Here is a 24,664-nt window from a genome sequence, read left to right on the forward strand (position 1 = left end):
TCCCAGCATTTGTTGTTGTTTCAATGTTAGTCATTTTAATAAGTGTATATTGGCATTTCGTTGTAGTTTAACTTGTTTTCCCCCAGTAACAAATGATGTTGAACATCTTTTACATATATATTTGACATCTGTGTCTCTTTCCTGGTACATGTTCAAATATTTGGGACGTTTTTTTAAACTGGACTGTTTGCTTTCTTATTATTCAGTTGTGAAGCTTCTTTGTATGTTCTATTTGCAAGTTCTTTGATCATTTACAATTGCTTTCTCCAAATCTATTGCTCTCTTTTCACTTTCTTACTAGTCTTCCCAAGTCCAAAAGTTTAAATTTTTCCATGCATTACAATTTATCCAATTTTTTTTTATGCCCAGTCTAAAAATGGTTGCTTAACCTAAGGTCACAAATATTGTCTCTTGTTTTTTAATAGTTTTACATATTACACTTAAGTCCATGATGCATTTGGAAAAAATAGTGCATGTATGGTGTGAGAGAGGAGCTGAAGTTCTCCAGGTGCAGTGGCATAGCCCAATAATTCCAGCCTCAGCAATTTAGCAAGGCCCTGCCTCCAAATAAAAAATAAAAAAGGCTGGAGATGTGGCTCAGTGGTAAAGTGCCCCTGGGTTAAATCTCCAGTAACAAAAAAAAAAAAAAAAAGGAGTCAAAGTTCACTTTCTTGCTGATGCGTAACCAATTGTTCCAGCAAATTTGTTGAAAAGATTACCTTTCCTCCCTCAATTCCCTGGCACCTTTGTCAAAAATTAATTGGCCACGTATACGCAGGTCTGTTTCTGATCTCACTATTCTATTTAATCTCACTATTCTGTTTAATTTAGCTATAAGTCTTGGTTATGGTAGCTTTTGATAAGTCTTGAAAATGGTAGTGTGAATTATCCAACTTTGTTCTGTTTTCAGAATCATTCTGACTGTTCTAATTTCTTTGGATTTGCATATATATTTGAGAACGCACTTGTCAATATTTGCAAGAAAGTATACTGGAATTTTTATTAGGACTGCATTAAAGCTATAGATCATATAGGGAGAATTAATCTCTTAACATTGAGTCCTCTGATCTATGTACATATTATATCTCTCTATTTATTTAGGTCTGCTTTGATTTCTTTCATTCACTTTATAGATTTCAGCACAGAAATTTTGCATATATTTTGATAGATCAATCTATAAGTATTTCATGTGTTTTTATATTGTTGTACATGGATTGTTTTTTAAATTAGAATTTTCACTCATTCATCAGGAGTACATAGAAATATAATTGAATTTTGCATATTGATATTTTATCCTGCAACATCGCTAAATTCATATGTAACTTCTAAAAGCTTTTTGGTACACTGTTGGGATTTTATGTATAGACAATTATGCTATCCACAAATAGAAGCATATTTATGTATCTTCTTTCCTATCCTGGTACCATTATTTCATTTTCTTGTCTTGTTGAACTGGCCACATCTTCAAATGCAATATCAACTAGAAATTGTGTGAGTGGATATTCTTGGTTGTGCTGATCTCACAGGGATAGCATTAAGCCTGTCATCATTAATTATTATAACAACCCTTCATCAGATGGAGGAAGTTCTTTTCTATTCCTGGTTTGCTAAGATCATCTCCCAGGAATGTGCTAAGTTTTGTCAAATATCTTTTCTGTATCTTTTGAAATGATTGTTTTGTTGTTGTGGTTGTTTTTTCAAGTTTTGCCTCTTGGTATGTTGAATTACATTGACTGATTTTTAAGTGTTTGAACTAATTTCATTTGTCATGATGTAGTAACTGTTTAGCACATTTTGTAATTCAACTTGATAAAAATTTTGTTAAGAATTTTTATGTTCGTGTTCATTAGGGAATTGGTCTAAAGTTTTCTTACTTAAATTCATTCATTGCTGTTAGTATAAGGATGATACTGTAGAATGAGTTGGGAATATTTCCATATCCACCTCAAGCAATTTTTTGTTGAATGCTGGTCATTGGAAGTTTCATATTTGTGTTTGTCAACTTTCTGTCATGATAACAAAATGCCTGAGATGAATCAACTTATAAGGAGGAAAGGTTTGTTTGGGCTTGTGGTTTCAGAGGTTTCCCTCCATGGTCACTTGGCCCTGTTGACTTTGAGCCTGTGGCCAGGCACCACAGCATGGCGGGAGCACGTGATGGAGGAAGTTCCTAGTTTCATGGAAGCTAGGAAGAGAGGAAAAGGGGCTCGGTTCCCAATATGCCCTTCAAGATCACACCCCCCGTTCACCGGGCTTCTTCCTACAGGGCTCTACTTCTTCAAGGTCCCCCACCCAGCAGCACCCCAGCTGACAACCAAACTTTCACACATGGGCCTTGGAGGACACTTGTCCAAACTGTAGCCGTGTGTGGAAGGCTCCATCTTGTGGTCCTTAAGAAACCATTAAGCTAGATTTTATTGTGCAGTTAGGCTACTCACAGAGTAGTTGGATCCTCTCAGGCTTGTTTTACAGTTTGGTTAAGGTGCGTTCAGAGTTCCGCTTGCTCTGAGCTTCCCGATGGTCTCTTCCCGATGCCCGGCCCTCCCGAGGACCCTCCAGTCTGACTGACCAGCACTTGATCCCGTCCATACCTGTGGAAACTCTGGGGGCTGCCCTTCTTGCTTTCCCTGCACATCTCAGGATTTAGAAACAGGGTCTGGGGTTCCCGTAGGGACTTTCACAGCGTGAGCTCTCTGCTCACTCCTGCCTCTCTCCTCCAGCTCTCTGTCCACAAGTTCCATCGGCCTCAGTCTCCTCAAATAATAACCCATCACCTCAATGGAGCGTCCACTAACTTCTCCCTGAGTTCCTCCTCCCTGTGATGCTGTCTGAATAGCGCCTCCAGGCCAAGGTGACCACAGTTCTGCTGATGGGTGTCCCTTCTCTTGAGCCTCACAGTCGGAAGCTGCTACTGTCCAATACCTGAAAACTGTGGTTCCGTGTATCTTGTGTGGCTCTCTGTGTGTGGATAGAAGGACGGAAGTCAAGTCTCAGTGGTCCTGTCATGGGTGGAAGTGGTGGCCTCCCTTTCTTTGTTGGGGTCCTCTCCTGTTATCACACCTGCCAGCAGAAGACGCCCTCTGCTCCTCAAATCTGGGCATGGCTCCCGGGAAGAGACCCGAGCAGGCCAGGAAATAGCCTCACAAGCCCAGTCCCCTCCACGTGGCCCCTTCAACCCGCCCCTTCCTCCTTCCTACTCAGGTCTCCTTGGAGCTCCAAGCCTGGTTTGTCTCCCAGACCAAAAGGATTGAAACTTGGGCTGGGGATGTGGCTCAAGCGGTAGCACGCTCGCCTGGCATGCATGCGGCCCGGGTTCAATCCTCAGCACCACATACAAACAAAGATGTTGTGTCTGCCGAAAACTAAAAAAGAATAAATAAATATTAAAAATTAAAAAAAAAAAAAAAAAGGATTGAAACCAACAGATTCTGACCTTTCCGTGGCAAACACGGATCCAGGTGTTCTGACAGGAGTCATTTCTTGAAATCCTCCCCAGACTTCTCTAAGGATGAGAGAGAGCTACTGTGGTTCATTTGGCAGGTGCTCTGGGCAGGCCACATGCAAGGCATCTCACACACACCACTGCATCTCATAGTCACCGTGATCCTGGGATATCGTGAGCGTGAACCCCACTTTGCAGATGAAGAAACTGAGATACAGGCAAGCTGAGTGACTCGGTTGAGTGTCCAAGGTCCTACAGCTAAGCAGAGCAGGAGGACTTCTTTTTTTTTTTAATGAGCCAAATGGAAAAGTCTAAGTGCTATAATGACATTTGTTTTGCAACATCAGGAGCAGCAGAGATACTGAATATAATTTGCTTAAATCGTAAATACTGAGACTGAAATATGCACGTGTAAATCACATTTAGGCTCCACAGACTGGAAGCTCCTTATAAATACACAGCAGTATATATAAAGCACAAGATAAGCAAGATCAACGTGAGATGGTGGGTACTTTGTTCCCCCACTCCTGCAGCTTCAGGTGGAGGTGGCTGGGGGTGTTCTGGGCGACCATCACGGCCTGTTCCCTGGCAGCCTTACACTTCTCTTCTCCCTGCAGGTCCTGAGCATCCAAGGCCAGCAACTGCTTGGTCAGCGGCTCCTCGGCTCCATGTTGCTCTCATCAGACTGATGTCCATCCATCGAGAGGACTTCTCCCTGGATCTCCAAGAACATTCTAGACCATTCTCAAGGGCATCCTTCAGGTGCACGGAAGCCATCAGAGTTTGCACTCCCCCTTGCTCTATCCTGGGCTTCCCTGACACAGGGATTGTTTAATTTTTTTTCCAGACTCACCTCATCCAGGTGTCCAGTCAAACCCTGCCGTTCTGTCTTGGAGCTCAAGTTCAATTCAGGAGGACTCTGAGTTTGGAGAAGTTCATTTTTCCTTTCTCTCATCCTCTCGAAGACCCAGGTCAAATGCATAAGCAGTATCAACTTCCTCTTCTAAATCCAAATACTTCAATAATCTGTTGATATCTTTTGACTACCTCCCTCCGATCGTTTTTGGGTTCTGTGCACCCACACAAACCTAAAGCGCCCGGTTTGCAGCCAAGTCTGTGAGCTCACCTTCTAAGTGCCTGCAAGTGTCAGCACCGTCCACTCCCATCAGAAGCATGGAGCGCCTTGGCCTTGTTCACTTGGCACATCACAGAGCTGACCTTTGTGGCAGAAGATGAGTGTCCTTGGAGAATGGCGGGAAGCCAGCTTTGGGCAGTTTTCAATGATCTCTTGCACGGCACAGATTTGAGTTCAAGTGTGAGATTCTGTTTTCCTCAAGAAGATCGTGCCTCCTGTTGTAATATGTGTCGGCCTCAGAATGAATCCTGAGGCCTGCCTCTAGCTTGTCAGCCGCACAGTTGTCTCCGCTGTAAAGGGCACAATCTTCTCTTTCACAAGGGCCTGGGCTTCCTTACAGATGCTCTTTGTTTCCATCCTGTGGGGAGGGTTTGCACTCTCCTTGAGAAGGCATCCGTCTCCTGCGCTCCTCTTCCTGGCTTGCTGAAGGTCGCCTTTTCCTTCTGTTGCTATAGAGTCCGTCTCCAAGAGTTGTTTTGTTAGAATTCTCTCCGGTTTCTTGTTTAAAAGATACACATTGAAAAAAAAAAAAAAAGACTTGTTGTCATTGTGATCCAAAAGACACTCGAGTACAGAAAGGAGGTGAGTTACTGAGTCTCTGTCCTACCTGGACATGGCAGTGACTATACAAACAGCCGTTACTCAGAGTCCAGTCGGAGCTGGGGCTCTGGGCTGTGAATTCCAAATTTCTTCAACTATAAAGGAGAGCAGCAGGGGTTGGGGCTGGGGCTCAGCGGTGGAGCACTCGCCTATCACACGTGAGGCCCTGGGTTCGATCCTCAGCACCACATAAAAATAAATAAAATAAAGATGTTGTGTCCATCGACAATCAAAAAGAATAAAACTAAAAAAGAGGGCAGCATACGCCATCCTAAGACATATCCTTCATAAGGTGTCTCTATTGGCCTAGAAATGGCGAGAATTCTTTAGATCTTAACATCATAAGTTATTCTCTGGGAACCAGCAGGACATCTTAGCGGAATGTAAACCAGTAGCTCACCTTCCAAACCTCGCAGGACCCCACCCCTCCAATCTGCACAAAGACTTTCCAGAAAAGTAACTAAGCAGAAGGAACAGGGCCACCGTGAGACCCATTCCTACGTTCCTCACGTCCCTTATGCCCACCCTTCAGCACCTCAAAGGCTTTTCCTGCAAAGGTGCAGGAGTCCCCGGGAAAGGACACATGCTAAGGGGACGTCTGGAGCTATGGAGGACTAGCACCTCTTGGCCCCTACAATGTGCCACCTCCACCCCAAGTACACGCCGCAGAAAGGTGACAACTGAATACTCTCGTCACTCGTCTCCCATTTGGAGTCGGGAATGCTTAGTGCCTATTCCAAGTCCCTGGATTTCTAGCAAAAGGCTCACTCTCTCAATCAAGGTGGACAGCCACCCGAAACCAGTTCCTGGAGGGTGTTGGAGGCCCATGCAGTCCTCGGTCCTGACTGCTGGGCTCACCCTGGTAAGTATGGGTGACAGCAGATCTTGTCCTCCCCAGCAGGGTGGTGAAGTGGCCCTTCACCCAAGTGGCGGCACAGAATTGGGCTCCCAGCCGCATAGCACTCGATCCTGCAGGCTGGGTATGACCCTGGCGGCCGGGGGACAGGTGGGCAGCGGAAGCTACTGGCCACAGCAGCGGCTCCTGGTGTCTCGGCCCTGCCTTCCCCTTGAACTGGACCACAAGCCACCTGCAGGGAGCCCAGCGCAGGGGGAGACCTCGGCCGCACCAGTGCACCCCACCACGCTCATCGGCCAGCGCAGACATTTTTAAGCAGCACCGGGAGCCCAGGATCCCCGCACCCCGCAGCCTCAGCAGGCCTCTATGCCACGGCTGCTCTGGGCGTCTGGGCCATGCTTCCTTCTGGGCCATTGTCCTGCTAGCCTGGTGCCAGCTACTCAGCTCCAAGGCTCTGCGCTTCCTCGAGGGTGACTCGGCCAGGGAGCAGACGCTGAGATTCTCTGATTCTGTGACCCCTCTTGACCAGTCCCCACCCATCCAGCTTCAGTGCCATGCCCTCAGAGCCCCCGCCAAGCCTTAATCCCCTTGTGACTGCCTGGGTTACTTCCAGTCTCTGCACTCACACCTCTGAAACCACAGGTCACCACTCCCCCATCCACCTGGGCCCCAGGGGTAGGGGGATTGAGAGGGGCTGAAAACCTCCAGAGCTCTCCGCTCAAAGTTGAATATGTCCCCTGGGGGAATTCCCAGGACCCCAGGACCCCTGGGGAACCACCCCCTTCAGAGCACCAATGACAATAAAATAGTCAGTGACTGTGGGTAGGTGGCCCCTGGCTCATTGTCTACTTTCCAGTTCCCCAGGGAAGATTATTCGAGGGGTGGGGAAGGGATCAGGAAGTGAAGGGCCAGCTGCAATGTCCTCTACCTGCTTCTCTCCCTGGACTCACGACTTTGACCTTCAGCACCTTTCCCTTCAGCTGGGGCCAAGGAGGCAGGAAATCGGGATGTTACTTAAGGGCCAGGTAACAAAGGTCAGGTCTAGTTAGGATCCAGGAGTTCTGTGCTTCCGACCAGGGCTCCAAACCCAAGTCGGCCCCAAAGCACAGCTACTGTAGGAGAAATACAAACAATATCCTTCATTTGGATAATATTTTAATCCTGTCACTGTGAAAAACAGACTAACAGCCATAGCAACCGCTGGCCCAGCCCCGACTCTGAGCCAGACGCTGCTAATCCTCGTGGCCTATAGGATAGATATTATAATGCCATTTGCCCCAAGAGGAAACTGAGGCACAGAAAGGTGGGGGGAAATTGGCCAGGGCCCTTGGAGCCAGGGGAGAGCAAAGCTTGCTGGATTTCCGGCCCAGGAGGACCTCTCTGTACTCCTCACTTGTATCTGCCAAGCAACGAGCAAGCTCGTCCTCCCCAGCCGATCACAGGAAGCCGTGAGAGAGGCAGAGCGGGGCCGGCAGGACTTGCAACAGCCGGGGAAACCAAGGCTCCCTGGCCAAAGTCCCCCTGCAGGCCAGGAGCAGAACCAGGACAACCTCTGAAGCTTGCTCAGCCCTGAGCGTGGACCCTGCCCACCCGTGTGAACGGGTACTTCTGTTTCCATGGAAACTTGACCGAAGCCAAGGGACGAAAAGGAAACCAGCCCAGTTTCAGACGCGGCTTCACGGCTTCACCGGGTGGGACCCGTTTCTGGCAGGGTACACGCCACTCTAGAGTTCATGAGGCCCTTTCTCAGACGCCGAGTTAGATCCAACAACAAGCTGAGTAGGGATTATTTTACCCATTTTACAGATCGGGAGCCTGAGGTTCCAGATACAGGCATGTGGCCCTCTGATCATCAAAGGCTTCTTGGAAGCCCCAAGAGGGACCCATTCATAAGCAGCCATGTGATGGACTGTCATGGGCCGGCACACATCTGAACATCTGGGCTCCACAAAGCACTAATGAGCTGGGGGGAGAGCAGGGGCTCAGCCCAGCCAGGCCCTCTGGGTCAGGCCTGATGCCAGACTGTGAATAGGACGGGCTGGGCAGAGGCCCCAGGAAGCCGGGGCCTGGAGGCCACAGCCAGGCTCTCTCCCAGGGCACTAATTGGGGTTGAGCCGGGTCAGAGGGGCCCCAGAGTCCCACCAGCAGTGGTGTTTGGAGCTAGGCAGGGGGCAGGCAGCCTCCGTGTCTCCTTTTGCCCCTTGGTCTCTGACCTCAGAGCAGAGGCCTGCACGAGGTTGCCCTGGGGACTTGGAATCTGAGCTAATGAGGCCCTCCAAGCCTGACCCAGCCTGGGGGTGCAGCAACATCGCAGCAAGAGACAGAGAGCTGGGGACCTTTTCTGAACCCAGCACCTGGGCCCTCTTGGGGGTAACAAGCATCCAACAAGTGTCTACTGAGTGATTGGTAAGTATGCTGGGAATACAGGCCTGAGCAGGGCTGTCCGCAGACAAGCTGGGAGGAATAGCCACCCTACAGTATCCTCCCATGTAAAATATAGACCAAGGATCAGAGGCATTGTGACGTGCCCAGGGACAGAGCTGGCAGGCCACAGATCCAAATCAGAGCAGACCACAGCCCTTGCAGCCATTCCCCAACGTGCCAAGTGCTCCCCTCTCCCCTCTCTCATTGAGGTGTCGCCAGGCCGGACACCTTGCCAAGCATTTTCCATGGATGATCTTGTTAAATTCTCATGATCAGTCTAAAGAAAGGACTATAATCCTCCTATTGGAGATGAGGAAAAGGGACACAGAAAGGCTAAGTGACTGCCCAAGTCACATGCATAGGCAAGTTAGACAGTCCAGGAAGCAGGAACAAGGTTGGCAAGGGGGCTGGGGTCAGACCAGCTGGGAAGTGGACCAGCCATGGGGGGGGAGGGATGGGCGAAACAGGGAGAAGCGCCGATCCTGGAGGACTTTCTAAAGGAAGCGGCCACCATCCAACAGAGGGGTGGGAGGGGAGTCCACATCATGACCTCTGAGCTTGGCCCTCTCCTCCCGTCACTCTCGGGCCTCCAGCTACTTGCAGAAGAATGTGTGTCGCAGGTTTGGCATCCAAACCCGGCAGGTTGAGATCCTGGGTTTCCACAGCAACCGCATCCCTAACAGCATCCAATAAGGACATTATTTGGCTGTGGTAAGCACACACGATCTTTTGATTACCACTGAAGGTATTGAGAGCAGCTTCCTCCTCGACAAGGGCCCCCTCCTGTCCTTGAAAAAATAGATGCTGCCCTCCCTGGGAAAAAAAATGGGGGACCGGAAAGGAGGAAATATCCTCACACAAAAGAGGGAGAAGTGGGGGGATGATCAATGTTTGCATTAATAGAGTTGCCTGTTCAGCGCTTCTCCTCTTTTATAGATTAAGATAACGGGCTCATCGGGGATATCCTCATTTCCCAGAGCAAAGAAATTAATGACTCACTAATGGTGCAATTCAAAAATTAATATACGCCATCATCTCAAATATGTCGTTATTAATCAATTGACAGTGGGGGACTCCTAAGGGGGTGTGTCCACTGTGTCTGGGGTGCTCTGGGATGGACCTGTATTTGATGGACACTTTCAGAGGCTAGATTGGGGTCATTTCAGAGGCTAGCAGGGGCTGGGGGTTGCAGACCCAGAGGTTGGGGGTGCCCACTGGGACAGCTGTAGGAAGAGCCCTAGGCTGGGAGTCAGATGACTCAAACTCCATGGGTGACGTTGGGTAAGTCCCTCTAGGACTTGATTTGCCCCCTGTGTGCTGAGCAGTGTGTCCAAACTCCCCATCACCGAGCGCTCACTCGGCCATCAGTGTGGGCAACTCCAGTCAGCCTGGTGCCACAGGCGCAGCAGGCCTGAAGACCCCCGGCTCATCCCCCTCTCTCTGGCAGTGGACCCCAGGGCTCCACAGAGCCCAGTCACACACCCTGGGGAGGGCGGCCTCTGGCCTCCTGTGACCCCCAGGTTCTCTGAGAGTGTGGGCCAGAGGGCAGTGGTTTAGCCCTTCAGGGAAGCATCCCTAGTCCCTAGTCCTGCAGCCCACTGACCCACATGCTGCCCGATGGCCCTGCCATGGGGGGCCTGCACCACCTGGGGTGCTTCTTGTCTCTCACCATCCCTAGCCAGCAAGGTAGGAGCAGGGACATCCTCCTCCAGGCCCAGGAGAGGTCTGAGACCCACAGAGGTCTGAGCCGGATGGGCCAATCCAAGAGGGCGGGGCCTCCCTGGCCAATATGTCATTATTAATCAATTGACAGTGGGGGACCCCTAAGGGGCCTCCCTGACTGCTGCACCTTCAGGGCCTCATACCCAGCAGGCACTCCATAAATGCTTATCCTATGAATAATGTTTTGCCTGTAGGCAAGCAGGCTGGGAGGGTTGGCCAGGGGGTAGAGGAGGTGGAGGGTGAAGGGGACTTCAGGGACTGAGGCCTGAGGCTGGCACAGGGAAGCACAGGGTAGTTCCTGCAGACTAACTAGGCCAGGCCTGCTCCTAGTCCCCACGCACTGAGCACCTCGCTTGCCCACCCCGCCAACCTCCAGATCACTCGTGATTATTTCCCCATTTTACGCTCAGAGCTTGCAGAGTGGCGACCAGCTGCCGAATCCAGGTGAGGCAGGTCTGGCCCCCACCTCCTGCAGTGACCCGTTAATAACTTGCTGTTTCTCGGAAATGATTCTTTGCTCCCATGAGATTTACCGCCTCCCTGGCCTGATCCCCACGAGCTGGGCAGAACCCACGTTGCTCTTCCCCTTTTACAGATGAGGAAGTGAGGCTCAGAGTCCAGAAGCCAAGCCAGCCTGCGTGGGCAGGGGTCGGCTCAAACCCTGGCCTCCTGGCCCTGCCCTTTGTGCGGGCAGTTGGGGTGGGTCGCACCTGGTAGAGAGTGAGATCTACTCAGCCCAGCCCTGGTGGAAGGGGAGGGCCAGGGAATGCAGGCTGCACACCTGTGCGTGCGCAGCCTTGAGCTCCGTGGGGTTCCAGAAGAGCCCAGGGACATGTGGAAGGGAGAGTTGGAAGGGTTAAACCCGCAATGTTTTGCAGATGGGGAAACTGAGTCCTGAGGGGGCAGGACCCAGACCTCACAGCAAAGGAAGACAGATATTCTCTGGGTGAGACGCGGAAGGGGGCCCTTTTCTGCAGGATCCGAATCCCCACTATGAATTGGAAGGTGGACAGGATGCCCCTCGGGCTCCGGGAGGCCTGCAGATGTGCAGTTCAGAAGGCAGAAGCAGCAGGTATGCTCAGCTGAGCACAGAGGATAGGAGCTGTTTCCCAGGTGGCTCAGGGCCTTGGGAGCCGTGTGGTGGACGAGTCGCTGCCCCCGGGTCTCACCCCTGCGCCAGGGAAGAGCCTGGAGCATTTATAAAGCAACACTTCTGGAGTGCTTACGAGGCGCCAGCTGTCTCCATCTGTCATTGTCTTTGGCACCCTGCTCGCTTGCAGGTGAAAAGACAAAGGCCCAGAGAGGGCAGGGGCTGGCTCAGAGTGGCGCAGCTCAGCAGGGGCTCAGTGCTGGGGAAGCAGGGAACTGCAGAGCAGGTGTGAGGAGGGGTGGTTTCCCTGGCGACGCCAACGGCCCACAGCCACCCTCACCCAAGATACCAACGACCACCCGCAGCATCAGTGGACACTCGAGGCGTCCCTGTGCCCAGGGCAGGCGGGCAGGGGAAGCTGGGGGTCTTACAGGCATTGGAGCCAGGAAGGCTCTGTCCTGGTCCCAGCTCTTCCCCAACGCTCTGTGGGAGTCTCTGTCCCCTCATCATTTAAACGGAGTTCAATCCATCAGATTCCATGAAAAGACTGACACCAGGGGACTCAGGGGACCAGAAAACTCCTTATCACAGTATCGCTTCCCAGCTAGCAAGTTTCCTGGCTTTACAGACCTCCTCCCAAAGTCCAGGAGGCTCACTGTCACCAACGCCAGCAAGCACTGATTTATCTCAGCAAGGCATGGTGTGGACCTACTGTGCGCCACCTCCCAGGGCCCAAGGTGCAGCTGGCTCAAGGCGGTCACCTTTGTCTGCAGCTGTTTTCTCTAGTGGCTGCTTTGGCACACGTACACACACGCGCACATGCACGCACACACACACACACACACACACCCCGACCATAAATGTGAATCGAGGCAGCAGATGGCAAGCAGCATAATGGCTGCTCCTTTCAAAAGAAGGCAGAGTCGGGCATTAGCAAAATCCTCCACCTCCCGCCTTCCCCACCTCTCTTCGGCTTCCCTGGTGCCCTGGAGATGGCCCTGCCGTGGAGGCCCACACCACCTGGGGCGCTCCTTGTCTCTCACCATCCCTGGCCGCCGGGTAGGAGCAGGACATCCTCTTCCAGGCCGGGAGAGGTCTGAGAACCAGAGAAGTCCCGTCACCTGCCCAAGGCCACAGTGCAACACGGGGTCCCACAGCTGAACTCCTGTGCCTCTCCTGGCCCGTCCAGCTTCTTGTCTGGTGCCTCCCCCTCACCTGTCTCTGCCCCACCTGTCTGTCCTCCGCTCCTCGGGTCTCCCTCCTCTGCGTCTCTCTGGGGCTCTGTGGTTGTTCCTAAGGTTCTGCTCCAGTGTCGCTCCTGTGGGTCCCTACCTGGCTGTGGGGCTGCCTAAGCAGGCTCTCAGCTCTGTCTCCTTCAGCCGCGGGGAGGCTGAGAGGGCAACTCACGCCCCCTCCGCTCCAACCTGTCCGGCCCATGACACCCTGGCTGGAGGAGGAGGCCTGCGGGGCGTACCGTGAGTGTGAGTGGGAAAGGGCTTTCCACACCTGTGCCCCCGACTCCCTCAGGGGCAGGGTGAGCCCCGTGGAAGGCCGCAGGACCTGGGTAGCTACTGGCTCGTGGCCAGCCCCTTTGTGCACAGTAGGACATATTTAACCCCCTGGCTGCACAGATGCCATCACTCTCTTAGTCGAGTGAGGTTCGCTTGCCTCAGACAGAAAGGGGTGGGTTTTAACATGGAAGGGGGGGTCCCGATAAGATGAGTAAAAATAGAGGGAGTTGGGCTTGGTCAGGGCAAGAGCTAAGCTTGGGCTGAATTAGTGGAGAGCTGCTTCTCTGGGAGAAGGGTTGGGAAGCCGGTCTCTGCTTTGGGTCATAGCTGGCCTGGGGGGGGCCTGTGTCTGGTCCCCTGTTCCTTACTCAGTGCCTGTTACAACAGGACTAGGCTCTCAGGGCGTGGTGGCCACACCTAGAACCCCAGCCACTCAGGAGGCTGAGGCAGGAGGATCGTAAGATCTAGGCCTTCCTGGGCAACTTAGTGAGACGCTGTCTCAGAATAAAAAATGAAGAGGGCTGGGCGTGCAGCTCGGTGTAGAGCACCCCGGGTTCAACCTCCAGCACCACGAGAACAAGCAGGACCAGTTCAGCCCCCAGGAAAGAAGAACGAAGTTAGAGCGGGGGCTGCTGGGGCCACGGGGAACCCTGCTGCCTCTGCCCTTGGAACCCACAGACCCTCAGTCCCTCCTTCCAGCCAGGGATCTCTGCTCCCCAGAGGTGTTCCCTAAACAAACAGGCAGGAGGGAGGTCCCCAGAGGACAGAGAGTCCTGGGCACCGCAGGAGCGCAGTGTGGCCGAGGCCAGGTAAGGCTGGTGGCAAGGCGGCTGAGTGAGGCTTGGCGTGGGGGGGCATTCTCTCTGTTACCCTCCAAAGCTCGCTCGTCCTGGTGGCCACTCTTGAGTCCCTGGAGAAGTGAGTCCACCTGACCCAAGAACTGGGACCTGCTGAGGGTCTCCTCCCAGGGCCCTCGTCCTGAGGAACCAGCTGCCTCTTCTAAACACGAAGCTCTCACGCCAAGATGGGGCCCTCTGCTGCGAGGCCTGGGGAGGGAGGGACGCCATGAAATTCCGGGACTTTGGTCCCCATCCAGTCATACCGTCCTCTGGGTCCAGGCCAGCACAAGTGGGCAAGTGACGGGGCTTGTGCCGACGGTGGGGAGAGGTGGCCCTGGAGAAGGGCCTCTCCCTCTGTCCAGGGAAGAGGAGGGTAGGGTGCCCGAGGTGCCACCACCTCCGGAATCCTGGGAATCCTGCAGCGCTCCTGGCGACCGGCATAGAAGGAGGGCTGGCAGTGGTGCCTGGGGCAGCGCCTGCCCTGCTCCTTAGAGGGGCGCACCCCCTCCGCCGTGATGCCACCCACCGCCATCATGCCTCGGTGTGTGACGAGAGGGCAGGATTAGGAAGTCTGCCCCAGAGAGGAGGCACGCCTACCAGACACAGCAACGAGACTCGCCTCCTTCCTGCAGCCTGGCCCTGGCCCGAGTGGGCTCCCACCCTCCCTCGCCCTGCCACCAGGCTGGGGATGAAGCCAGGGAAATGGGAGCCGTCTGGTCAGGGAGAACCAGCTTTCCCCACTGCAGGGAGGGTCGGGACTGAGAGCACGGCAGGCAATTGAGATATTACAGGAAGGTGTGTCGGCTCCACCATGCTAGAACATTCAAGAGCACTCACCATCAAACCGTTAGCACAGTCGCACTCTGAGACGGGCTGCGTGGCAGGAGGGAGGAGCCCTCCCAGGAGAGCGCAAGCGGGTGTGTTCTACTTGTCAGTGCCTCCAGAAAGGATTCCCGCTTCCAGAAACATCATCCGGCCCTTTCTACACTTGGGCTCTGTGATTCTGCCTGGCGAAGTGGGACGTAGAAGAAAGTGCCAGGAGCTAGACCCTGGGGTTCTTTCTATCTAGTCCCAATATTAGCTGTGTGATCCTGGACAAGCCACAGACCCTCTCTGAGCCTCAGTTCTCCCATCATAAAATTCTGAAAATGAATGAATCCCTGGAGTCCAGACTATGCTTTATGGATCTCGGTTTCCCAGGAGCTGCTTCAGAGATGCTGGGGGGTGATGGGAAAGTGGTGGGGATACGATTTCAGGTCCCTTCCCCAACTCTAAGAGAGCAGCTGTCCAGCTGCCCATAAGACCCTGTGTGAACCCAAGGTCCCTGCTGACAGAGGCACAGAGACTCCGGGAGGCGGTGAGCGCCTCTGGGCTCTGGTGTCTGGACCCACAGTTTCTTTTCAGAGACGCTGACTGACCTTCATCCCTCAACCTTCGCTAGTGCACAGTCTCACTCTGGGGACCCCGGGACATCTAAGGTGTGGTCTCTGCCCTCAGTCCCCCTAAGAGGAAACCACCCATGGTCACGAAGACTGGGGCTTGTCATTGGGTTGGTTTAATCTATTTCTTAGTTCAGTAAAGAGCCGCGCTGCTTCCTGGGAGAGACCCGGGACAGGCCACCTTGCAGCATGGGGCGTGGCTGATGGGAAGGTGGGGGGTGGCACCAGGGGAGAAGAGAGCAGGAAGAGAGGGAGGACGTCCCACCCCTCACTTATAAGGAGGCAGGTAGAGCAGTCCTTGGTATGTCTAGAGCCATAAGTGACCTTTCTCTGGGTCACACCAGGGACAGCTTCCCTTTGGCAGCACCAGGAGCCTGGGGACATTCCAGCGCGCCCTGAGCCAGCGACACAAACACAAAGGGGCGTCACCAGGTAGCAGACGGGAGCTTGCAGATGCCACCTTGGGGACGCCAGGTTAGCCTGCAGCATTTCCAGGTGCACACTGCCACCTGCTAAGCGGGGCCCTTGGGGCAGGGGACATAGGCCAGCCAGCACTGACACGTCACTCCAGACTGTTCCCTCCGTTGCTGGACTCGGGTGTGTGCAGCACATGAGTGAGTGGCCCCGGCTTGAAAGGAGAGGGTTCCCTGGAGGGAGAACAAATATGGAGGGGGTTCAGGCATTTCTTTTTGCAACTCTTTTATGACGTAAGAACCATAACTTGTTGTTGTTACGTCTTACTCTACCATGGGCCAGTGACTTGGACCAGGGACATTTGTACGGCTCCTCTGCTCTATGATGTCTGTGGCCTTCACTGACTCAGCACACAGGCTGGGCACTGGAACCGGACAGGCGTCTCTCTCTCCACACGGCCTCCCACGCGGCTAGCTCGGGCTTCCTGGCATGGCACCTGGTGGTACAAGAGGCCAAGGTGGGAGCGGCCCATACTCTAAAGGATGGGCCTGGAACCTCTGCTGCTTGGTCACAGAGGTCACAGACCAGCAGGATTCACAGAGGGGAAACATACCCACCCCTGAAGACCTCAGAGACTTTGTGGCCCTTTTTAATCCACCAGAAAGAACGCTTTTGTTTTCTGTTGTCACTGTGCGGATTATCCCAGATTTCGCTGGGTACGACCACACCCCTTTATTATCTCCGGATTCTGGAGGTCCGAAGTCCAGCCCAGCACAGCTCAGCTGGGTCTCTGCTCTGGGATTCACGGATTCAGAATCAAGGAGTTCTCAGGACTGCTGCGTTCCTCCCTCAAGCTTTGGGGCTGAATCTGCTTCCAGGCTCATTCATGTTGGGGACAGAATTCATTCCCAGGCCATTACAGGATCAGTGGAGGGAATACGATTTAGATCCCTTTAGGTTTTCCTGCTGGCCCCTCTCTGTGTCTGAAGGCCGTCTGCAGCCCTCAGTTCAAGGTCTCCTTCCTCCAAATTCAAAAGCAGCAATGCAGGGCCAGCTCCTCCCCATGTTCCAAGTCTCCCTGTCCCTCTGTCTGCCCACCTCGCCGCTGCTTTCCCTCACCCTGCGTCTCTGACCGACTCTTCCGCCTTCTTCCTCTGTGATGACAGCTCCTGTGGTTACACTGGGCCCGCCAGGTAATCCAGGGTAACGTTCCAAGGTAGGCAGATTAGGGACGTTAATTCCATTGGCAAAGTCGCTCCACAGCCTACTTGGATTCTCGTCCAACGGAGTGACCTTGGACAGGACTCTGGGGGAGACATCTTTAAAATTCCACCTACCACGGGTGACTTTCCAAGAAAAGAGAGCAGGTTGGGCTCTGCACACGGTGAGACCTGGAAGGACCCAGAGCAAAGGGGCCTTCCCGGCAGGAGTGCCGCAGAGGCAAAGGCCCCGAGGGACTGTCACATTGTGCTAGAGCAAGCTCTCCAGCTGGGATCTGCTGCAGGTACCTGAGCAGGAGGCAGGGGTGGGAGCTGGTCCCCAAGCAGGTCCAGGCTGGAGAATTCAGACTTCAGGGGGAACGATACGTTGAAGTAATTAACTGGGATTTCATGAACGCTCCGGGAGACACAGCAATCAGGGATTCGGCGTGCCCTAACATTTCATGGACGATGCTGTCCCTGCGTGGACACGTGCATTCTTCTTCCCTAGAGGACTTGCATGACATGCTCCAAAGAGCCCCTGATCTACAAAAGCCACAACCCATTGCTTTACTCTTTCTCTCCCCAACCTCTCCACTTAGCCAAACTCCAAGTTAGTGAATACTAGAAGAATCCAGTCCTGTGACAAAATGTTCCCTTCCGCTTGGGTGTTGGGAACCTATGGCCATAGAATTGTGAACCCTATTTATTTTTCAGCTTCTTTCTTCCCTCTGCGAGGCCCCTAAAAAGGGACAGACAGTTACGATCAGATTAGACCCGTTACCTCCCAGGTCGGTCAGGCGCCCACCTTGCAGAGCTCCCCCTGCTGGTGAGAAGGCTGCACTCCTGGTAGCTGTTGCCAAAAGATGCTACCGGCTGGGACATACCACTGGTGGGAGAAAGAGAGAAGGCGAGTCAAACAGGAGGTCACTCTGAGCTGCGTTCTACATCAGCCACATCAGGGATGTCCTGGTGCTACATCATGGACCACCCGGTACCTCCAAAGGACCCACAAAATTTTTTGCCCCAAACACTGGCCCCTGGGAACCTGGCACAAAGGACATCAGCAACAGGAACAAGAGTGCCAGACCCTGTTCTTTCATCTCCCTGGCCCTGGCCCTAGAGGACCCAGAAGCAGGAGGGCAAGAAAACAGAAGGAAAAATAAAACCACTCATGCTTCATTCAGGGGTCAGTCCTGTGCTGGGGAGAAGACAGAGGTTCAGAATTGGGTGTGAGATTGAAGCTTAGATTGAAACTGAACTGGCTTTGATTGAAAGTGAGTCCTGATTGCTAAAACAAGATTCTCTTTATAACCAACAGTGGCCCCCAAACTATGGACTCTATCCAAGATGATGTCAAGAGGCAGGGAAAAGAGACTTGGTAGGAGCAAGTTTAAAGGCATGGAGAAAAAATACAGCCATTCCCCGTGAGCATCCCATCAAGTTCAACCCCATTATATTAGTCAGAGAAATTCCCCCCAACAGCTCTAATACACAGCCCCGACATCTCAGTGGCTTGGCAAGGCAAGGTTCACGTCTCACTCGTGGGAAATCTGATCCGTGTCAGGCAGCTTTTGGGGACGTCTCTCCTCCATGCAGTGACTCAAGGATCCAGGTTCCTTTCATCTTTGGCTCCACCATTTTGCAACTTCGAGATTCCTCTGGCATCACCTCGGCCACAGACAGGGAAAGAGGGTTGTGGGAAAGCAGTTATTCACCTTATTCCAGAAGTAACACATCAACCTGCTGCTTGAATTCTATTGGCTGGAATGAGTCATATGACCAACTTAAGACTAAGGGACGCTGGCAGGCGTAGAGAAACTTGCGGGTATGGGTGGCCGCTGACAGTTTTTGCCACAGCAGTCAATGCCCTGGTCAAGCATCCGCCAATCACCAGGTCTTCATTCTACTTATCAGAGGCCACCGGAGCTCAGTGTTGTGCTGGCCCCTGGGGAGATCCCACGAAGAGGAAAGCCTCAGTGCTCGCACCTCAAAGACACAGTCACACGGGGTGTTCGACATGGACAACTTGGGGTGACAACTGCAGAGGTGGGAAGTCCAGAGTATCTTGGGGGCACGTCCGAGAGCACAAGCTCAGACTCAGGAGAATTGCAGGAGGAAGTGAGACCTGAAGTGAGACGCGGTCAGCCAGGACCAAGGTGGGAGGCGGAGGACAGGAGAAGAGCACTCTGGGTAACACTCGAGAGGGCCTAGAGACCAAAGCGGGGGCCTCTGGAGAATGCTCAGGCAGCCCTGTTCCTGGGTGCTCGCGGGTACTTCCTCCCTCCCGATCCACATGGGTCCTGGCTGTGCATGATTCCAGCTGGCCCCCACCTCTCCAAGCCTGGCAAGTTAGGAAGATGCCACATGTCACATGGGTTGTGCAACGTTGGGCAAGTTGGTAAGCCTTAACTTCCTACTAGTTGAATAAAACACTTGGAAAATTCCAGAAGACTGGATAACTCAGCCTGTGACTTTGACCCACCTGATGAACCCTCTTTGGGGACCGCCCTTGCCCTCTTGTTATCGCACTTCAACAAGAGAGCAAGGCCAGCTGAGCCCTGAGAGAGGAGGGAGGCCAGGTGTGACCCGGTGAGCTGGGGTGGCAGGGAAGGCGGTCGGCTGCCCACCTTCCAGACCAAACCCACCACTAATGAGACCTGTCTGTGGAATAATTAGCCGCAATCACAGTGCGGGTACATTAGGCAGACGTGGCCTCGGTGCAGCCGTGACAGATCCTGGGACGCAGGAACCCGGGGCTTTGAACACTGCATTACAGCAGGGGATGCGTCCTAATGTCACTTAATTACCCCAGACAGCCACGGCTGTAATTGAGCCCGGATGGGCTGGCGGGAGTGAGCACGGGCGTCCAGAGGAGGCTGATGCTTTTGTAATGACACCACTTTGCAAGACAAATCTGGCCTTGGTGAAGAGACAGAGGATGAGGTGGGGGTGGGAGGCAGGAAGCTGCGGTGGCTTCCAAACTAGGGCCACTCCATTCCCCCAAACCCTAGGCCCTCTGGACCCTAGGGCAACCGGACATCTCCATGCCTGTGCACGAGGCAGCAGGAAATGGGGCATAGCTTTGCTGGCCAGGCCCTCATCCAAAAGTGGGTGTGGGTCACGCTTTTCCTTTTCGTGTCCTGGGAACGGGGAGTAACGGGAAGGCGAACATGGGCAGTTGAAGAAGTACCCACAGGGGGAAGCTGAAGATGGGGCACTGTGTGGGGGTTGGCGGACACTCCAGAGGGAGTAGTGGGTGCAGGTGCCCTCAAGGATGCAGTGGCCTAGGTAGAGGAGAGCCCCAGGGGAAGAGAAGAGCCCGAGGTACAGACCTGGGCCCTGAGCTTTGAGGGTGGACTCTCAAAGCCACGCTCTTGCCCATGCATATCCCTTCAGAGACCAGAAACGCTGCAGCGGAGGAGCCTGGCCCCTCTGAGAGGTCCTCCAAGGCAGGGGCTGCGTCTGACTCTCTCGCCTTACAACCCCAGCCCCTGGCACACTGCCTCAACAAATATTTACGGACACAAATAAGTGACTGAATGCCACTCACCCACTTATTCCCTCTTTGGACCTCGGTGTCCTCATCCGGGAAATGGAGCCCAAGATGCCCAACTCACTTCCCAGGGCTCTGATGGCACCTGTCAGGTGGGCTAATGACACAGAGTGCCCTGAGTGGTCAGGATCCCCACACAGAGGTAAAAGGAGCAGCCACATCTGGGGCCTGCTCTGTCCTACCCTCTCAATCCCCCGGGTCCACTTCAGGCCAGAGTGACCACCTGGATCAGTAGGAAGTGAACGTCTCAGTGACCAGAGTTGGTAAAGCTGCTGAGTTCAGCAAGGAGCCAGGGACTCGCTTGCCCTTTTCTCCTTGGATGGCCCCTCCCCTCAGGCCCGACGGGTTCTGCACACACCAGGAAGGCTGGCCTCTGGCATCTAGCGGTGTGACACTCAACAAGGTCAGGAATGGGCCATAGAAGAGACAGTTGTCAGTGGGGGAGACCCCTGGATAATAATGGGCAGGGGCCTTGATGATGTGGCATGGGGGTGCAGCACCACTGGGGGGAACTCTGGGCAGGGAGAGAGTTTAGAATGCCAGGTGCCAAGTGCTATTATAAATGGCATCTGGGCACCTGCCACCCATGTGTTATCAGACAAATGAATGGGAGGGGGCTGGAGGACAACTGCCTCATGGAGCAGAGCGGAGGCTCGGAGGTTGGGGGAGTGGGCAGAGGCTCCGGTTGCAGGGCAAGGAGGAAGATGAGGCGCAGACAGATCATTGAGATGTCCAGGAGCAGCAAGAGTGGGCTGCGCCCATGTCAGGTGAGGAAGTGGAGCTGGCTGCCTCCTGCCGTCTCTCTCTTCTGCCTCCCTGGACCACCCAGCACCCTTTAGGAATCTCCACCGACCGCAGCTCACTTTGGGGTCTTGGTCGATTGCTGCCCCTCTCTGGGCCTGTGCGTCTCCACTCAGACAATAAGCTAACTGGACTGGACGGCTGTTGTAGCACCTCTAACTTTGACATTCTATCTGCCTGTCACACCAAGGGGACTGGCTCTGCATGGGGCCCTTGTCACTGTACCCCAGAGCCTCCACGCTCTCTCCCTGGGGGCCCAGCCATCACTATGGCCCACAGTGACATTGAGGGACGTGCAGTTCTCTATCCTGCCCAATGGGCCATGTGCCAACACCTGCCTTCTCCCCAAGAGCCATCCGTCACTGTCTTGGCATGTCGGCAGGAAGACGGCTTCATTAGCTCCTCCGAGCCATCCGTCCCCTGGGTGCAGATGAATCCCTGAGACAAATGAAGCCCCCCCCCCCGTCAGCCTGGGGGAGCACAGAACCCTGGGGGCAGTTTCTAAGGGCTGTCCTGACGTCTCCACTCCCTGCACAGGTCCTCTGACTGAGGTCATGGGCACTCTCCACCAGGCAGGAAGTACCAGCCTGTAGGGATGTATCACCAATGCTCTCTTGCCACCTGTCACCATGTCCGAAGAAGTCCCCCCCATTAGAGGGGTCACTGAGGCGCTTCAGCCGTGCTACTATGTCTATTAAAATGCAAACCGCGCTGCAGGCGGAGGAACAGCCCAGGACCGAGCCGAGCTCGGCTGATGCTTTCCCCTTCGTAGGGAAGCCCCAGTTTCAATGAAGGAGTTAGCATAGAATCTAGATCATCCCTAAGGCCCTTGATCCCTGAGTTTGCAGAAGGGTAACTCGGGGACTCTGAGAATATGGCACTCCATCCCTCGTGGCCCTCTCACTCTACTGGTTGTTTGTTTGTTTAGTACCAGGAATTGAACCCAGCGGAGCCTAACCACTGAGCCACATCCCCAGTCCTTCTTATTTCCCATTTTGAGCAGAGTCCCACTAAATTGCTTAGCACCTTGCTAAGTTGCTGAGGCTGACCTTGAACTCACGATCCTCCTTCCTCAGCCTCCTGAACCACTGGGATTAGAAGTGTGCACCCCCTGCCCTGTGCCTGTACCCTCATGCACAATCTTGAAAGAGCAATTATGGTTTTAATAAAAGCATTCTTTGGGTCAAAGTACCACAAGTTCTTACCCTCCTCCTGACCACCACCATCCACATGGTCATAAGAAAATCTGGTGAGTCCTGATCGTGACTTAGAACATGGTCCTGACGCCGGGGAGCACTTTAAGGGGGATCATAAAGACATGCGCCTGGTCTCCAGACTTCAACGAAGAAGCTGGAAATATACTTAGGGTAAGGCCACTGCTGTTCAATGAAGGTCCCAGGTGGTCAGTGTCTCAGAGATTAGGGAGGGAGAGTCAGAGAGGAAGAAGGGCAGTGGGCATGCTCTCTGGAGCAGAGAGGAGGAGCACGGCTGGGCTAGAGAGAAGTCTCAAGAGCTGGAGGGAGAGCAATGTGAGCAGTGGAGTCAGGTCAGAGAGGAAGGCCTGGTTATGGGGTTATGACTTGCTCCTATGAGCACAGAGAACCGACTAACAGACTTTCAGTAATGGAAAGGGCTGGAGCTTGGAGGACCCTGGGAGAGCATCTACCCAGCCCTTCATGTTGCATGCGAGAATCCCCAGACCCAGAGGGACTACCTGTCTACTCCATGCCAGAGGTGACTGTGCTCCGTGCAGGGACATGCAACCTTGCCACTCTAGCCCTGGGGACAGAAGACGCTACCCTTCAGCTCTGTGCAGGTTGGAAACGGAGTGCAGCCACCCAGCTTCCACCTTGGAGTCATGGGGTAGCCGGTGGCTTTTCAGCACCTAAGATCGTGGACAGTTCCTTCTTTCTGCTCACCAGGGGTGGGGGTGGGGGGTTGCAGACGTTTTCCCAAGGTGCAAGCCATGGGCAGCTCCTGGCCACCCAGTTTCCCTTCAAGGGAGCCCTGGGAGGGGGCGAGGAGCAGTAGGGAGAGGGACTGGTCTGTTGACTTCTATTATCAGGGGACCCAGATGTAAAATGAATGCCTGTGATATTTATCCTTGTCATCGCTAATAATAAGTGGCCTGATTTGCCAAGCGGGGACAGATTCAAAGATGTCAATTAAGAAGAGAAAAAAGCCCAGCTGTATTTTATTTGTCTGTGGCACAGATGCTTGGTGGGGGGAAGGACCCCAGATCTTGAGACCTGGTGCCCACCCCGCTCCTGCCCCACTTGACCTTCTTTTTACCTTACCCGCCCTCCCTCTCTGCTGCTCCTCTCCCCCTTTCTTCCCTGTGCTTTGGTCTTTTCCCCTTTTCTCATCCTGTCTTCTCTTTCTCTCCTCCACTTTCTCCCTCCCTCGCTCCAAGCTCACTGAATCATCTACCTGTTTTTGTCAGCTCCTTTTCAATGCTGCGTCCAAAACACCTGACAAGAGCAACTGTAGAGGAGGAAATGTTCATTTGGGGCTCAGAGGTCCCCATCCAGAGACAGAAGACGCCATTGCTCTGGGCCCGAGGTGAGGCAGGACATCATGGCAGAACAGTGCGGAGGAGGAAAGCGACTCAGATCACGACAATCAGGAAGCAGAGAGAGACTCTACTCAGCAGAAACGAAATGCATGTCCCAAAGGCACACCCCCAGTGACCCGCCCCATCCTGCCATACCCTAAGGGCCTAAAGTTACCCCCGTCCCCCCCCCCAATCTATTCGAGCCAGTTAATGCATTGCCTAGTGTTCAAGTTTGGAGGTTAAGTGTCCCCCAAAAACTCACATGTGAGGCAATGCAAGAAGGTTCAGAGGAGAAATGACCGAGTTGTTAGAGTCTTAACCCAGTCGGTGAATTAATCCCTGATGGGATGAGCTGAGTGGTGACTAGAGGCAGGTGGGGTGTGGCTGGAGGAAGGGGTTCATGGGGGCGTGGCTATGGGGTGTCTATCTTGTATCTGGAGCTGGAGTCTCCCTCTGCTTCTTGATCGCCATGATGTGAGCAGCTTCCCTCCACCACACACTCCGCCATGATGTCCAGCCCCCTCCAGCCCCGAGAAATGGAGCCCCCCTTCTATGAACTAAGACCTCTGAAACCGTGAGCCCTCAAATAAACTTTTCCTCCTCTGTAGTTGTTCTGGTCAGATCCTTAGTCACAGCGGCAGAAACCTGACTAAAACACCTAGGTGAAGGCTCTCCTAACCCAGTGAAATGTCACCTCTGGACTTTCTTGCCTTGTCTCACACAGGAGCTTTTGGGGGACACCTCATATTTAAACATTAACACAACCTTTTATTCTCATTCTATGATGTATCAGCACCCCCCTTCACTTCCCCCACTACACCCCTCTCCCCGCCCTCCCGAGTCCCTGTCCTTTGCCCCCCTGGCTGCTCTGACCCTTGGATTTCCGCACTGGCCTCCACCCATGATCTCTGTTCACAAATCGTATTCTGGATTCAGAGTGTTAAATGGATGTGAAGGAAAACTGGAAAAGCCGTGAACCTGGAGGTTTTCACTTAAATCACAAGCTGAACCAATTTTGGAGAGGATTTTCTTGAAAAACAAAATAAGACCCTAGGGAATCCGCTTGACCAAGTCCCTAAATC

General features: G+C 53.5%; 1 pseudogene; it reads right to left on the reverse strand.

The window, feature by feature from the left end:
- Positions 1-3,933: 3,933 nt before the first annotated feature.
- Positions 3,934-24,664, reverse strand: part of LOC107154751 — a 42,517-nt pseudogene continuing 21,786 nt past the window's right edge.

This window comes from Marmota marmota, unplaced genomic scaffold (assembly GCF_001458135.2).
Source record: "Marmota marmota marmota unplaced genomic scaffold, marMar, whole genome shotgun sequence".
Taxonomy (NCBI): Eukaryota; Metazoa; Chordata; class Mammalia; order Rodentia; family Sciuridae; genus Marmota; species Marmota marmota.